Source organism: Theropithecus gelada, chromosome 1 (assembly GCF_003255815.1).
Source record: "Theropithecus gelada isolate Dixy chromosome 1, Tgel_1.0, whole genome shotgun sequence".
Taxonomy (NCBI): domain Eukaryota; kingdom Metazoa; phylum Chordata; class Mammalia; order Primates; family Cercopithecidae; genus Theropithecus; species Theropithecus gelada.
The window spans coordinates 153,363,277-153,375,133 of record NC_037668.1 but is presented as its reverse complement, the minus strand read 5'-3'; positions in this window follow the sequence as shown (position 1 = coordinate 153,375,133).

Genomic DNA, 11,857 nt, shown 5'->3' with positions numbered 1-11,857 from the left:
TTGTGTTTAATGGAAAAATGATTTTCAGTGTCTCCGGTTTTTGATTAAAATTAAATTAAAATTAAATATAAAATTCAATTCCTCAGTCACAACAGTCACATTTCAAATGCTCAGTAGCTACATTTGTCTAGTGGCTAACATATATTCGACAACACAGCTCTAGAATGTCTCTCAGCGGCAGAAGCTGAGGAGCTATCATTCAAATCCTGATTCTAGGTCAGTATCCCTTCCTCAACCCCTCATTGCCTCTCAAACAAGGCGTTCTGGCTGCTTGTGATATCCTTGTGGCCTACCAGGTTCAAGGTCTATAAACTGGGTCAAGAGATCCCACCAAGACTCCAGGCGAGTAAGAGGCTGAAAGGAGGGGCATGGGTCTACTTAGAAGTGAAAGGAGACAAGTGAAGCATAAACCACTTCTAATTGTTGTGGTCCAAAGACACACAAAGACCTAGGCTCAATGAAGGCAAGAAAAAGCAGAAAAGAATGCAGCTTCAAGTTCAGTTCTGAGATGACTGTTGTCCAAAAATGAGGTATGGGAACAAGGAAAGGCTGAAAGCTGGAGATGCCACTCTATTATTTTATTCTCATGACTTTCTCTCCTTACTCTGCAGTTTCTCTGCACCTTCGAAGTATTTGGTTCCTCCAGATGGTCCATCTCTTCTCTTTTATTATCTTTTAGTGTTTGTGCCTTGTAGGTGGGTTTCCACTTTTTCAAAAGTTGTACAGTTCCCTACATCTTGCAAACCTTTCCCTCTCCTCCCTGGACTAGTGCCTTTAGGTCCAGTCCATTCAGAAAATCACTCCATTATTAAAAATACTCAGAATGCCTTCTCTACCTAAATTGATTTTTATTCTACTTGGGGTTTGTTGGATTTCTTGAATGTTTGAGTTTATAGTTTTCATCAAATTTGAAAAATGTTCTGCCACTATTTCTTCAAATAGTATTTGTGTTCTCTCAGCCCTCTTTTAGGATTTTAGTTACACTATTTTAGAACATTTGACATTTTTTCATGGGTCACTGAGGTTCTATTTGGTTTTTTTTTTTTTTTTTTTTGATAGGAGAATATACGATTGGCTAACAATAACTATAAAAAAACTTTTTTTTTTTTTTTTTTTTTAATCCTAGAGTGTTGCTCTGTCGCCCAGGCTGGAGTGCAGTGGCACGATCTCGGCTCACTGCAAGCTCCACCTCCCAGGTTCACGCCGTTTTCCTGCCTCAGCCTCCCAAGTAGCTGGGACTACAGGCGCCCGCCACCACGCCCAGCTAATTTTTTGTATTTTTAGTAGAGACGGGATTTCACCATGTTAGCCAGGATGGTCTGGATCTCCTCACCTCGTGATCCACCTGCCTCGGCCTCCCAAAGTGTTGGGATTACAGGCGTGAGCCACCGCGCCCAGCCTTAAAAAAACTATTGTCAATATATTTAAGAATTTAAGGGAAAACATAAAAAATGTTGAGGAGCAAAATTGAAACTATAAAAAAGAATACAGTGGAATTTCTAGAGCTGAAAAGTACAATATCTGAAATTTTAAAAATCATCGAATGGGCTATCTCACTCTGTCCCCCAGGCTGGAGTGCAGTGGTGCAATCTTGGCTTACTGCAACCTCCGGCTCACTGCAACCTCCACCTCTCAGGTTCAAGCGATTTTCATGCCTCAGCCTCCCAAGTAGCTGGGACTACAGGTGCATGCCACCACATCCAGCTAATTTTTTTTGTATTTTTAGTAGAGACAGGGTTTCACCATGTTGGCCAGGCTGGTCTCAAACTCCTGGCCTCAAGTGATCCTCCCGCCTCAGCCTCCCAAAGTGCTGGGATTACAGGCATGGGCCAATGTGCCCAACCTGTCTTTTTTTTTTCTTCTTCTCGTTCTCGTCCTCTCTGCCACGTGGATAGTTACTATTGCTATATGTTCAAGTCCACTGATCTTTTCTTCTTCATTATTTAAGCTGCTGTTAAGCCCATTCAATGAATATTTTATTTCAGACATTGTACTTTTCAGCTCTAGAAATTCCATTGTATTCTTTTTTATAGTTTGTCTTGCTCAACATTTTTATGTTTTCCCTTAAATTCTTAAACATATTGACAATAGCTTTTTTATAGCTCTTGTTACCCAATCGCATATTCTTCTATTATTTCTGGGTCTGTTTCTGTTGACTGATTTTTTTTTTCTCTTGTTTATGAACCACATTTTCCTTCTCTTTGGATATCTAGTAATTTTTGATTGGATGTTGGATATTGGATTTCTATATGGCTTGGCGTCTGGTCAAAACTAGCAGATCAGTTTGATCTTTTTTTTTTTTTTTTTTTTTTTTTTTTTTTTTTTTTTTTTTTTTTTGAGACGGAGTCTTGCTCTGTCCCCCTGGCTGGAGTGCAGTGGCGTGATCTCGGCTCACTGCAAGCTCCGCCTCCCGGGTTCCTGCCATTCTCCTGCCTCAGCCTCCCAAGTAGCTGGGACTACAGGCACCTGCCACCGCGCCCGGCTAATTTTTTGTATTTTTAGTAGAGACGGGGTTTCACCATGGTCTCGATCTCCTGACCTTGTGATCCGCCCGCCTCGGCCTCCCAAAGTGCTGGGATTACAGGCGTGAGCCACCGCGCCCGGCCTGATGCTTGCTTTTAAGATTGGTTAGGGAAGGTCTAGAGTAGCCTTTACTTTAGGGCTACTTTAGCCCTACTGCATAACCATGAAGCCCTTCTGGGGTCTTTTCTGAATGCCACAAAGGTTCAACAAGGTCTTTCCATTCTCCCTGGTTGGAACTGGAATGTTTCCCAGCCCAGTGGGAGCTCAGGAAATTGTTTAGCTTACAGCTCCCTAAGAGTTTTTTTATTTATTTATTTTTGCCCAGTGTCATGGAGTTGCATGGACTCAAGGGGGCTCAAGATTTCTGGAGCTCTTTCTCTGCATACCTCTGTCTTCTCTGGTACTCTGCCTCACAAATTCCAGCCTCCTCAGTCTCCTCAAACTCTGATCTTTTTTGTCCTCATCATAGCAGGATTGTCATGTCTACTTGGGTCCCCTTCTTTGTGGTCTGGAAAGTGCCTCCAGGCAGAAAGCCAGGAATATTGTAGCGATCTTTTCATTTCTTTCTCTTTTCTCAGGGATCACAATTCCTTGCTGTGTATTGTACAATGAAAACAACTGTTTCGTATATTAGGGCCAATTTTCTAGTTGTTGCCAGTGAGAGGGCAAGTCAAATTCCAGTTACTTTTCACGTCTGGAAGTAGAAGTTTTTTCATAGTAATCGGTTTTTGCACTGCTAGAATTGTTCTTGATAAGCCAATACAAGTATTTTCCAGAGAAGTCCAAGTATCTTCTCTTTCTTTCTTCCCTGCTGCTACTGACAGATTACTTTCTAATCTATGCTTTTCCCTTCAAGCATCTAAGGAATTACATTTCCCTTGTTTTGTTATAGCAACCATCTGTTCCTCTAGCTTTTCCTCTGCTGGTGCTACTTCAGTGTCACTTTTCCTGTGGTGGGTAACCTCTAGGGGTAGGGCTTGAGGCTTTCCGTTATTCAGCTCCTTTTGGGGATTCCTACTGTGGTGCATGAGGCTTGGCAGTCATCTGCTGGCTGGATCAAATGCATGCTGAAAAGGATTCTCTCCATATTCAATTTCCCCTTTTGTAAGTGCCCAAATATCAGCTCAAGCTCATCATTTCTAAAATGTAGAGACCCTACTTTCCTCATTCCAAAATTAAAAATATATATATTATATATACACATCATTTCTTACATACAAACTCTAGAGAATAATATAATAAACACACATCAATCCAACACCTAGCTGAAAAAAATATAAAGCATTCAGATATAGCTGAAGCCTTCAGTGTATCCCTCTCATTTATGTTTTCCTTCCTGCCTGCCTTCTAGGAAGTAACCAGTTTTCTCAATTTAGTGTTTTCAATTCCCATTATATATACAGGAATGTTTAGAAATATATACATACATATATAATTGTGTGTGTATGCATATATTTATATGAGCTATATATCCCTAAACAATAAAAAGCATTTTACATGTTTTTAGCTCTACTCATTCTTCCATCCAGGGTTATAGATTTTCTGAGCTTCTGTGTCTGAATGCAACAGACAAACCAGAGACACTCAACAGGACTCTATTTGCCAGAGGCTAAGTGTTTTCCCAGTAGAGTGGGTTATCTTGGGAGGTGGGGGGGGTGGCGGAAAAGGAGCCAGTACAACTGCTTGACTCAATTAATATACAGCCATGGTCATCTTAGGAGAAGAGCAATTCTGGCTACAGCAAGAGTTTGCTATTTGGTTTTGTTTCCTGAACTCATGGCAGAATTCTGGGAAGAACAAAAGGGTTACAAGGAAGAACTAACTGTACAACTACTACTGACGCTACCACTGCCACAAGTACCATCACATCTGTCTCACGTGCCCATTACGAGTCAGGAACTGTTATATGTGTTTTTCAAAGCATATCTTCTGATTCCCAAAACAATCCTCAGAGTAAAGAAACTAAGGCTACAAAGACCTTAACCATACCTTTCTCCTGAATCTCAGACCCTCATTCCAAGTGTTAATGAGCATCTTTATTCAGAGAGTGCACAGACATGTTAAACACATGTCTAAAATTTTGTCCTGTCTGTAGCTTCTCCCCTCTTTTCCTCCCAGTTAACAGATGTGGGATTAAAACCTCTTAGATCCAAGTCTAATCAACTGCTGTCCTGCCCCAAAGTCTTCAATAGCTTCCCACTACTTGAAGAATTAAGTACAAACTCCTCACCCTGGCATTTGAAGTCCTCTGCAGTAGGTCCCCGACCTATGTTCCTAGCTTTGCTTTATCTCCTACTTTTTTCCTATACCCCAGCCAAACCAAGCTATTTGCTTTTCTCCAAATATGCCACACATATTCCTCAGTCGTGACCTTGCTCATGCTGTTTCCCTTACCTGAATGTTCTCCTTTCCTCTACCTAGCTACCCACTGAAATTCTGTGCACTTTTCAAAGTCAATTTTAAATTTCCAGCTCCTCCCTGTCCCTTGTTCTTCATTTCCCAATCATAATATTATTTTTCCTCCTTTAGCCCCAATTGCATTTTGTTGGTACATCTCTTCCCTTCTTGAATTATACAGTGATTCTCTGTGTGCTTGACTTTTCTTCATCATGAAACTGTAAGCTCCAAGAGAGCACAAGCTGTGTCCTCCTCAACTTTGCTTCCCTAGCACCCAGAAGGATATAGTGCTGTATTAAATCATTGAATTGATGTGGTACTTTCTCTCTTAAGGCCAATATGCAAATAATTCACACTGAAACATGCCCAATGTATATAAGGACTGAAATTGCATCTTTCAGTCTGAAAGGCTAAGGTCATTCTCCAGTCCTAGCCCATATCCTTGACCCAAAGTAAGCTGAGAAACAATCACTGTAATTCAGTGTGAGGGAGTTGGACTTATCTGCTGAGTGTAAGAAGAGGCCTTAACTAATCAAGAAGCTGGGAAAGCTGGAAGACTTTGCACAGATCTTGCCTGAAACTAGGAGGAGGTACTCAGTTGGTAAATTGATTATTTTTATTCCTCTCTAAAGGCATCATAAAAAGATCTAGGTATAGTTTTGCTTAGAAGGTGGTTAAGAATTTAGAACACAGGGTGAGTGTGTGTGTGTCTGTGTGTGTGCACATGGTGTACCCAGAGTGAGGGCTGCATTGCTCCTGATCTTTGGCCCACAGCCACAGCAGATATAAGGGGTTGCCCTGGGTCTGGTCCTCTCCCATGCAGTTCTACTGACCGTTTGGCACTGGAGAACGCAGAGGCACATGACAGGCCATCTTTTGACCGTTTGTTTCTGTCATGATTTTTTTTTCCTTAAAGAGGAAAAAGAGGCTTGTGTTGTTTGTGTAATTTCCTTCTTTGCTTTGGCCTATGCCAGGCTGTCAGCCATTCTAGTCATCTTCTTTCTCCAAATTAATATACAACATGTCATCACCTCTTTTTAAAAATAAAGATCCAGCTCTTCAGCTTCAACGACCTTAAAAAGCTCTTTTAACTCAACATTTCTAACCTCAGACTCATGTTTGCTTCTCTTTCCCTTCCTTCCTCTGACACCCCTCTCTACCTCCTCCCACAAAAGAAAACTGGATCAGCTACTGGACTTTTGTTAAAGGCCCCCAGTTTATTTGGTCACCCAATTCAAAACCTTGGCATCATTTGTAATTCTCCTCTTTGACCTGCCACCTCCCTCCTCCACCTTTAGTCAAATCTTTCTAGTGTAGTATTCTTTTGTAGTATCTCTCACATCTATTCCCATGGCCATTTTCAGTTCAAGCCACTCATCACCAAGGAATGGAGGATAGGATAGTGGGAGGGGACTGGAGTATCACTTGGGATTTTTTTCAAACTACACGTTTTGCCTCTTCTACCCCAAGATTCTCATGTCCACTGGGGAGCCAGGAAGTTATAGCTTGGAAAACGCCATGGGTGCCACTGACACACACTGTTTAGCACCACTCATTCAAGCTCTGGCTGCCTGGACACCTGTAATCATCTCCAGCCAATCTCTTTGGCTTCTATTGCCTTCACCTGGTGATCTTAAAACACTACTTCAACATGACACTTTCTATTCAAATAGTCTCCAGCATCTCCTGACTGACTTCAGGATCAGGCCCAAACTTGGTGACACTCCATAATCTGATACCATCTTCTTTCTCTGCAGTGTCCTCAAGTAAGGGTACCCCAGGGGTTTTCTCACCCTCTTTCCTTATTCTATACACTCCACCCAGAAGAACAAGGGTATTCCATCTCCTATCTGTATACTGATGACTACCAGATCTCTACCTTCAGTACAGATCCCTTTCCTGCAAGCCTGTACTATCCAACTGCTTATTCCCAAAGCGTCCAACTTATTATGTCCACCTTTTCCTCCCTTCCCTGTCTCACTACATGGCATTGCTGCCCACCAGTCACTCAGTCTGGATACCTGGCAATCAACCTTTGCTCTTCTGTGTCCCATACCCTTATCCATGCCCAATAAGTCACTAAGTCGTTTTATTTATTTATAATATTTCCTGAGTCTGGTCTCACCATTCCATCTCAGATGCCTGACACAGACTCTTACCATTTGTCTTCTGGCCCACAGGTCTCCCTTTTTCTGGCCTTGCCCTCTGTAATCAGTTCATCCTCCACACTGCCAACAGTGTAATTTTTCTAGAATGCAAATCTGATCATGCCACTCTCCTGCTTATTAAAATCCTTCAGTGTCTCCCCACTGACTTGAGGATAAAGCCCAATAACTGCACACAAAGCCCTTCATGACCCACTCTGCCCTCCTCAATAGACACAACTTCTGCCCACTGAAGAAAGCTTATACCAAATTCCTTTGATTTCCATATGTAGCCCCTTCGCTCAGGGTTCTGCACCTTAGAAGTTATATTCCCACTGCTTGGAATGATTTCCTCTTTTTTTTTCTTCCTAACTGCTTCTGGTTTTTCAATTCTCAGATCTAGAGCATCTTCCTCTAGAAAGCCTTTCTTGCTCTCCACGCCAGAGATTCTGTACTCCTCCTCTGTGCTTATCTCTATCACAGCATTTATGATACTATCTGCAGTGGGTATGGGGTTTGGAGGGCTTTTTCTTTCCCTCTCCAAACTCTCTGAAGGAAAGAATTGTATTTTTTTTTCCTTTCTATACCCAGAACCTAGACCAGAAAACAGCCAATAATAAACACTGAACATTTGTTGAATAAGTACATAATTGTACCTTTTCCAGTTTTCCCTCCCACTATTACCTCCAAAAACCATCTTCTCCAGTCAATACATCTTTTAACCTCCCATCTACATACTTGTTCTTTCCACTTCCACACCTCCATGTCATTTCTCCCTTTGTTGACTGGTGGACAGCGATACAGTGAGACAGAGAGGGGAGGAGGAGGTCAACATAGTAATTCGAAAACTTCGAGTTTAAGAGGCATGCAGTAAGCAGTTAGATAGTGCTTTCCCTTCTCTCTTATCCTTTTCTCTATTTATGTAATTATGCCTGAACCTCCAGGTCCAGCTTGAATTCCGTCTTCTCCACCTGAGCACATACACCACCTATGACCTCCTTCCAAATGTTCTATCTTGGCTCTCATCAAATAGTGTTCTGAACGAGAAGTTATCTTTTTGTGAATGCATGCCTCATCTCATCTCTTCCCCTAGAGCTTGTGCTCTCTTAGGGTGGAGGCCACAGTGTTTAGCCATGGGCCTTCCTCATAGTGGGCCTTGAATAAATGTGTTGCTGCATGTTTAGTTCATAGAGTGACTAATCATCCTCGTTTGCCCAAAACTGAGGGGGTTCCTGGGACATGGAATTTTCAGTACTAGAACTGGAAAAGTCTCTAGCAAACCAGGATGAGTTGGTCACCCTAGAGGTTCTCCTAAGCAGCTTTGGAGGTCTGTGTGTGCAGTCACATGGTGTTTCCTCTGGTACATATTCCCTGCTTTGTTTCCACATCTGAACTTTAATTGACGTGCGCTTTCGTCATTGGAGCCAAGCTCCATGCAGGCTCACTTCATCTCATTCACCACTATACTCCAAGCACCTGGAACAGGCCAGGCACATTATAGGAGGTTAATTAATGCTTTTTGATGGAATGAAAAGAAAACATTAAGCACCATTACATCTCTTGATAATCTCATTTTCCTTCTAGGTAGTAGGCTCCAAAGTTCCATAAACACAAAATTTTTAAAGTGCTAGGTAAGAATAATGATCTTATGCTAATCCATTCTAATTTCATTTTTTTGTAAATGTCTTTGTACAGAGTGAATGAAGACAGCCTTGAATTTCCACTGATGTTTATAAGAATGGAGAACTCCAGAGATGCTAGAATACAAAAAATTTCTCCTGAACATGGCAGAAGTCACCAAGACCAAACTCCTAAGGGAAAAAAGAGGAGTGTCACATAGATGAGAGAAACTTTAAGTGGGGATCTCATTTGATCTCTTTCTGCCAGATTCTTTATATGAATGGTGCCTAGCATATAGCATATAGGTGTTAAATTTATGTTAGAGATTATGCGTGTATTTAGTTTATTTTATTTTGAGACAGAGTCTCACTCTGTCCCCCAGGCTGGAGTACAGTGGCACGATCTCAGCTTACTGCAACCTCCACCTCCCGGGTTCCAGTGATTCTCCTGCCTCAGCCTCCCAAGTAGCTGGGACTAGAGGCACCCACCACCACGCCCAGCTAAATTTTGTATTTTTAGTAGAGGTGGGGTTTCACTATCTTGCCCAGGCTGGTCTCAAACTCCCGATCTCAGGTGATCCACCCACCTTGGCCTCCCAAAGTGCTGGGATCACAGGCGTGAGACACTGCACCTGGCCAAGATTATATTTACACTTACCTACAGACACACAAATTTTTGAAAAAGCCATATTGTTTGCTATAGAAGTCAAAGCATAGGGTCTGAAAACATTAATTTCCAATTTAATAATTCCTGAAAACTCTTAGTACTACCAGTATTATTTTATCAAACTGTAGACAACACCTTACATAGAAGATAATAGTGAGTTTGTAGGATTTTCAAAGTAATTTGATCCAAAATAGTAAGCCAATGAGAGAGAATACATTGCTGACATTCAGCAGCTAGGTATTTCAAGACAGGGACTGCCTCAAAACCTACTAGATGCTGCCTTCAGATGGATGAAAGCAGAAGACCACTTATAGATTTACATAAAACATGCATATTAGAGGAACATGAAGGAACCATATAGCACTTTTGCAATCACTGCTCTTTATGATATGCCCAGAGGACAGTTATGTGTTGAAGTTAATCTCTACTTTTTCTTTCCCCATCAACTTCCAGGTCAAATTCCGACACAAGGTGTGGCATAATATATTCTCTTCTTGCAATGAAATTTTACTTTTTGGTAATAGTTGTGTGGAATAAGTAAATTCATTGAGATACAGAAATCTTCATAGTGATGGAGAAATGTGGTAAGCTAATTTCTTGAATGGCAGGCATTTTTCTTCTTTTTTTGGTCTTCTCCATATGAAAATTTTGTTTTGTTTCTTTTCTTTTCCTTTTTTTTTGAGATGGAGTTTTGCTCTTGTTCCCAGGCTGGAGTGCAATAGCGTGATCTCAGCTCACTGCAGCCTCTGCCTCCCATGTTCAAGCGATTCTCCTGTCTCAGCCTCCCGAGTAGCTGGGATTACAGGCACATGCCACCACACCCAGATAATTTTTATATTTTTAGTAGAGATGGGTTTCACCATGTTGGTCAGGCTGGTTTCAAACTCCTGACCTCAGGTGATCCGCATGCCTCGGCCTCCCAAACTGCTGGGATTACAGGTATGGGCCACTAAGCCTGGCCTTTGTTTTGTTTCAAGACTGACTTCAAACACTACTTTTTCTGTTAAATTTCCTCTTTCTTCCCAAACCAAATTAGATCCTTTATTCCACTGTTTTGCCACCACACCACAAAAAATATTTCTGATAATTGTTTGTTCATTTGTTTATGTTGTCCCTCCTCACTAGATTGACTTTAAGGCCCATCCTTATCTACCTCTTCATTCCTAGTGACTGGCATATTGCCTGACAAACAGAAGGCACTTGGAAAATGCTTGCAGGGTTGAATTAAAGTGTGGAGAGTTTGCTAACATCAGGTTCTTTCATCCCACTCTGCAAGGGCAAGGGTATATTGGCATGAGTTGAGCCCCTTCAAACTATGTCCTGGTTCCTCATCTATACAGGTAAGGAACTGGGTAGACCAGGGGCTATTGAACATTTATGACTACAGCCCATTTAGGTGGGGCAAAAGATTTCATAGTTATGGAAAGATGATTCCGTGATAATCAGAAAGTGTAACTACAGGAGCAGGCTTTGGGTGATTAATAATACCTCTGCTGTATCGACAGCCCACATTCAGTCCATCTGCAAATCCTATATACTCCTCGTCCAAAATAAATCTCCAGTCTAGCCATCTCTACTGCCACTGGCCTAGTCTAAGCTCCTGGCTGACCAACACAATAGCCTGTACAGTAGCCCACAACAAATGAAGTGAATCATAATACGCTTAACTAAAGTAAGTTTAAAGTTAAAAAGCAAAAATGGCAGCAATTGAAAACCACGACTTCTAATCATATCAATATGTTCTTGTGCTTGTAAAATGGCCAGATAGACAATATGGAATTAGAATTCTTTTTTTTTTTTTTTTTTTGAGATGGAGTCTCGCTCTGTCGCCCAGGCTGGAGTGCAGTGGCCGGATCTCAGCTCACTGCAAGCTCCGCCTCCCGGGTTCACGCCATTCTCCTGCCTCAGCCTCCAGAGTAGCTGGGACTACAGGCGCCCGCCACCTCGCCTGGCTAGTTTTTTGTATTTTTTAGTAGAGACGGGGTTTCACCGTGTTAGCCAGGATGGTCTCGATCTCCTGACCTTGTGATCCGCCCGTCTCGGCCTCCCAAAGTGCTGGGATTACAGGCTTGAGCCACCGCGCCCGGCGGAATTAGAATTCTTTAAAAAAAAAAATCTAGAAAAGTAGAGAGTAAAATGGTTACTCTAGTGAAGCAGATTAATAGACCTACCCTCTTACATAGTTACCCTTTTGTGACAAGAGCAGCTATGATCTACTTATTTAACAAAAAACCCCAAATATAATAGTTTTTATTAACTTTCCTTCTACATTAGATCTCTAAACTTATTCATCTTACATATATGCTATTTTGCATCATTTGACCTACATCTCCCCATTTCCTCTTCCTCACTGCATCCCACTGTTTCATTCTCTGTGTATTTGAACTCTTTTTTTAATCTACATATAAATGAGATCATGCAATATTTTTCTGTGTCTGGCTTATTTCATTTAGCATAACATCCTCTAGGTCCATCCATGTTGTGGCAAATGGCAAGATCTCCTGTTA